Consider the following 6,662-nt stretch of genomic DNA (forward strand, 5'->3'; position numbering starts at 1 on the left):
CCTCACTATAAATATAATTTTCAAACTCTTCATCAGGGGACTGAATTTCAAATTGAATGACCAGATTAGGCAGCTCCATTTAAATCTCATATTTCCTCTGAGAAAGATTTAAACGGAATCATCCACTGAGGGAGGGTGAGTTTAAAATACAGCTGATTAATGTGTTCATTATTACATTCTTACAATTCATACTCCCCCTGTGGAAGATATTTCCAAAATCCAGTGGGAATGTGGATTTTATATGGAATATCTCAGTATATTTCCCAGAATCACGTGATGTAACGGCTGGTACACGCTATTACGAGAGATGATTTCATACAATATTAGCTTCCTATTGACCTATTCATAATTTAGATTGAATACATTTGCGGAAATTGTTTTTACGCGAATACATGTTATTTCTGTCATTATTTTCGGTCAGTGAATTCAGTCAAAGCAGACAATTTGATAACATATATGAGGGATTGGCAATGAAGGAATATATCAACTTCATATTTTAAAAGTCTATATGCGTATAATATAAAGACAGACATTTTTCATCTCATTTGCATAATTAATTAGCTAATTTGAATAATTAATTAGCGTTTAAGGTCTGAAGGTCAAAATTTAGCTCTTGAAAAGATTGAGTCCTACAGGGGGTAAGGTAAAATTAGACACTTTGATATTTCTTACATTATGATCTCTGATATTTTGTCTGGGCACCTCAGTGGTATGAAATTTGTTCAATCTTAAGGGGTGGGGTATGAACGTTTGGACAGTATTTATTGTGGGACATTAGAGCACATCAGACATATCGAATTGCATTCTGAATACGAAGAATGTCCTTCCGATATCAAATAATTTTGATTTTTTGAAATTCGCAATGTAATACACATTTTATGGCAAATGATTAAAAATTGATATTTTTGATATTTAACAGTACTCGAAGTAAACTTTATTAATCTGATGATTTATACTTAAAGTGTATGTAGGTGGGATGAAAAGCCGACGATCAATTGAAAATTTTGACCTTTCGTATTGAAGATATGGATTTTTTCCCAAAATACCAAAAAAATTAAGTCTTTTGGGAAAAAATACATATCTTCAATATGAAAGGTCAAAATTTTCAATTAATCGTCGGCTTTTCCTCCCAGCTACATACACTTTAAGAATATGTCATTAGATTTATAAAATTTACTTCGAGGACTATATATATAAAAATGTGAAAAATATCAAATTTTAATAATTTGTCATAAAATTTGTATTATATCGTGAATTTCAAAAATGAAAATTATTTGATATCAGAAAGACATGTCTAATGTGCTCTCATGTCCCACAAAAAATACTGTTGAAACGCTCAAAACGCTCATTCCAGATCCCTTAAGCTGTTTGATTGAGGTCCAGATTATAATGCATATTTCTGCCAATTTTGAAGTGTAGGGGTGTAGTTTTGAGAAACATTTTTTCAAAGTTCGAAATTTGACTGAAAAAATGAAATTGCTGAAATTATTAAAGATTTTATTAGATTTTGAACATTATGATATCCATTTAAAGCCTTAAAGTACGATTTCCGTCAAATTTTAATTTTGTTATTCTTTATTCAAAATGTTGAAATAATATTAGTAATAACTACCGGGAAGGGTTGCTGTCCATTTTAAGTTGAAATAACATGGTAAAGTGAAAGAAACCCCACTGGTTATTTTGGCCATTTAACATGCAGTTCTATGGGAGGACATATTATCATAATTTTTAAATTATGATAATATGTCGAACTTTGCTCTGTTGACCTACAAAGACAGCAAATTTGGCCGATTCCATTTAGGTGCAAGTTTGGACATGTGTAAACATTACAAATATGCAAAAAAATCAGGTTTGAAAAAAATTAACCAATTTCATATTATAAGATCGTACATTATGGCTTTAAATTAATGTTCTGTCTATTTTCATTTTTGAAGCTATTTTGAGCCTGTGGGCCGCATTCAATTCAGCAGCCTGAGAAACCCTTATGATACAGGCTGAGTCAAAAAGAAGTAAACTCATGTTTGAGGGGCTGTAACTCGAGATTTGCAAGGAATCTGCTAAAAATAAAACACCACTGGAAAGAGCAAATTTTACACGTCTAAATAAAAAAAGAAGTGTTGCAATTGCTCACAGCAAACTAAAGTTTACAACCACCTATTTTTGTAGCTGCACACGGCTGATTGATTTTCATCCATTTCAATTTCGACGAATCAGCAAAGTACTAACAGGATTTATTGTTGAAAAGACAACTTTTGATTTTAATTAATATTCAACAAAGTACATGACGATACAATAGTTTGTAGGGATACCATTTCAAGTCTTTACGAACGATCCGGCAGAAGCTTGATTGGGGAATGTTGGGTAAAGGATTGAGCGGATCTTTGGTCTTGCTCTAACGCATGTCTAACTCTAGCAATGTTCATTTGTGATCTAGCAGTTCGTGGTCTGCCTGAAGCTTCCGGCTGTCTGTTACTTAGTGTCCCGTGCTCATTGAGCTTGTTCACATTCTTATATACTGCTCCCTTACATGAAACCCGGTTAGCTGTAGGAAATTGGAAACGAAAAAGACGCTGAACTTCAGTGGGACTCTTAGTTTCATGATACTTCGTCGACAGAAACGTGCGCTCCCGTGCGGTAAATTGTGGTGCCATGTTGTCATTTGTCCCGTTGTTATTATAATGTAGTGCAATGAGGTAAACTTCATATGTAGGACTTATTAATCGAAACCATACCTGCCACAGAACTTTATTTCCATTTGAATATCGCGCCTTACCAATCAATATAATAGGTAGGCCCCTACTTGTGAAACTGTGTGCAGCTACAAAAATGGGTGGTTGTATTCAAATGAGTATAACTTGAGTTTGCTGTGAGCAATTGCAACAATTCTTTTTCTTATTTAGACGTGTAGAACTTGATATTTCCAGTGGTATTTTCATTTTTAGCAGATTCTTTACAGATCTCGAGTTATAGCCCCTCAAACATGAGTTTACTTCTTTTTGACTCAGCCTGTATGAGCTTTTATAAGAATAGGGGTATGATAGGGGTCCAAATGCCAACTTTTTGGTGCCGTTGCCATGGTACCCAAACGGTAAACAAAGGAAAAAAGACAGACTTTGCATATTAATTGCCGTATAATTACCTTTTAACATTTTCTTTTTTCCTGTGTTAATTAGAGATATAAGCAAGCAATTAGAGACTCAACACTTCTTAATTTTACAGAAAAAGAAAAATCACAAAATCATGACCATTTTGAGGTATCTAATCCCTCATGTGACACCAATCGTGTTATATGTTGTGGTGCATGCACATATTATTCTATTAATACATATTTTTTCATTAATATTTCAGGTAGGTATAGGATAGTTCATCTGGTTACAGGGGTAAAGGCAGCTTTGGGGAGGGGGGGGGGGGGCAAAAATCGGGGGAAAAGACAAAAACATCACTGACAGAAAACAACAACAACAGCAAACAAAACAACAACAAAAACAGGGCTTTTATTGGGTCAATGTGCGGATTATTTTGGCCTGGATCGGGGTGACATTTGGTGGGAAACGGGTACCGTCCTTGCCCCCTTTTCTTTTCCTTTGCCCTTCCGATTTTCTATTTTAAATTTTTGTCACGGTACTTTTCTATCTTTTTTGTCACTCGTGGTAGTCTGCCCCCTGGCTACGCTACTGCCTAGAAAGAAGATAAATGTCCTCGGAAAATGATACATATAGTTTAGTGCGATGACATCGGAAGCCGACAGTGGCGTAACTAGGGGTGGGGGGGGGGAACGTGCCCCGGGCGCTACCACTAGGAGGCGACAAAACGCCAAATCATAATGCCGATGCCATTCCCACATCCCTCGTCTAAGATATTCTCGGGTGGGGGTGGCTGGGGGTAGGGGCGCCAATTTTGTTTCTTGCCCCGGGCGCTACCAACCCTAGTTGGGAAGTAGTGACATTTTATACATTCGAACCCCCCCCCCCAACCACACACACCACGCGCCCCCCCCCCCCCCCACAATACGCACCCATAAACTTCCCCACAACCCACACACAATGATGATAAAAATACTCATAAACGAGGAATTTCAAAATTGAGGAAGAACTTTTATTTCCTTTATCACCAAAAGCAATAAACCATAATAATATATATCAAGATTTACAAAAATAAAATAATGAGATCTAAAACCCACTCCTGATTTGGTCACGAATAACAGAAATAAAAACCTAACCAAACCACCATGAACAATCAAAAAATGTTCACAGATTTTTACATTGAAATAAGAGGTACATTATTTACCAGTGATTATGATAAGCAAGGAATTAATACCTGGTTTGTTTTTAAATTTAAGCTAAAACATAATAAGGTGACCAATTTTTCATCCGATGATTGCCATTGCAAGTCATGAACTTAAAATGTACGAACTACTTCGATGTTTAGAAACCCAGTAATTCCAGTCAAGTGGAAGTACAATTTTTATTATAATTGTATAACAACAATAAAACTACCCTAGAACTACGAAGGGGTGGGTTGTACCAACCCCCCTAAGATTTTTATCAGTCATAAAAAACGTACGCGTTTACGCCCAAAAGACCTAAGCTAATCGTAGATACATCCTTTGCGCTCATTTTAGTGATAACATTTTTACCCCAGCACCTTACCCGGGGGTAGGTCCGGCCATCAAAGATGACCATAGAGGGGGTTGGTGAGGCCCCAATGATTTTCATTTCACTCTTATAAAATTATTCCAAGTGCTACTGACTTTTTACTTGTTAGTTAGGTGAAAATAGTCATTTCCTTGCATATTTAGGAGAAACTTTGGTGAAAATCGTATTTTTGTAGGATTTTTTGGCTGAAAATCAATTTTGCCTATACTTTTGTACGTATAGCCAGAATTTCCCAAATTTGCATGGGCGACCTCATATTACGACGTCATAGCGACATTATGTGGGGAATGTTTGTACTTATTTTGGTATCACTGGATAGAGGAGACTATAGCTATACATTAATACCAAATATAACGGTATTTATACTGTTAAAAATTATGGCTCAGTAGTTCTAGGGTGAAGTTTTAAGGTGAGGGATTGCAAACTTGTTTTTAAACAAACTGATGTAGCAGTGACGTTATACGCATTTCATTGGGGGGCAGCCTCAAATCGCTAGCGTTCGCTCAAAGCTGCTTCAATGCGTTCACGTCACTGCCACAGATGGGTGAAAATAGTATCGGAACTTAGGGGCTGTGCAATAATTATGAGCCGGGGGCGGCAAGAAAATTTGTGGCGAGCTGAAAGGGGGGGGGCAAGCAATTTTTGGCAAGCCTAGAGAGAGAGAGAGGGGGGGCAAGCGATTTTTGGCACGCATACATGGGCGCCTTTTAAATAAAACGCTCTAAAACGGCTTAGGAAAACAGTACGGAAACACTTAAATATGCAAATTTTCCTGCTCGCTACCCTCGCAACATGTATCTAGACCATTTAAGGGCAAAGAATTTTTGGCGGGCCGAGAGGGGGGGAAGCAATTTTTGGCGGGCCGAGAGGAGGGGGCAAGCGATTTTTGGCGAGCCACCCCCGGGGGGGGGGGGCTCATAATTATTGCACAGCCCCTTATATCTTTGGGAAAATAATAAGTATATCACAAAGGACTCAAAAAATATAACAAATTGTATGCATATTAAATACCTAATTTGCATATTAAAATAGCGCAAATCATGAAACAAAATGCATCTCTGCAATAAAACATCACAGAAATTTGGTTGAGGTGTCATAATGAAAGCTTTGTAAAAGATCTATGCATTGGTCATACTTTGGGAAATATTTCAACTATTAATAGAGGTGTAATATATGAAAAAAATGTCATTCCCCACGAATATTGGGGAAAACGACTAGTGCTATAGTGATAAGCAAGTCTGCACCCAGGTGTTTTTTAAAGTAAGACAGCTGTGCTTTAAATGATTTGTGCCGAGTTTTAGCTCTATTATGGGATAGAGGTTTTTTGCGTCTACATTTTTTTGAAAACTTATTTTTGGTAAAATATGAAAGAAGAGAAAATCTACTTTAAAGTTGTAACATTGAAATATGAATATTAATTAGCTATTTTAAATTAGCATAATATTCTGATTAGAAAGTGCTGTTTTCACTGTCATAATATTATTTACTGTGAATTTTATATTTTCAACAATTATTTTGTTGAGTTTCATTGATGTATTTTGGCCTATAATTAATTTGTATTTATTATTATTATATTCATTTACTTAAAGCCATAATTATTAAAACATTTCCGTAAGAAATAGAATTATACATCTTTTGGTATAAAATGTTAGTTTTCACTGTCAGATATGTCCTCTTTAATTTGGGCCCAAACAGACGACGCAATACAAAGAAAATCGCTATTTATTACCAGCGCATATGTCGCAGCGAGCCACGTATTCGAACGCGAGTCGTGTCGGCTCTTTTAATATGTCACGACTGCCCGCACGCCATGTACGTACTGTGTTATGTACATCGTGTGCGGGTTCGGTTAATATTTCCATGGTAATAATAAAACGACGGTTCTATCCTAAATTGTTGGTCTAAAGTATATAAAAGTATATATAATAATGGCAGAGACTTGATGAATGCACATGTGAGGTCAAATTTGGGTAAAAGTGCTCCGATTTTCGGATGAATTTATCACTA

The sequence above is a fragment of the Amphiura filiformis genome, chromosome 20, assembly GCF_039555335.1.
Source record: "Amphiura filiformis chromosome 20, Afil_fr2py, whole genome shotgun sequence".
Taxonomy (NCBI): Eukaryota; Metazoa; Echinodermata; class Ophiuroidea; order Amphilepidida; family Amphiuridae; genus Amphiura; species Amphiura filiformis.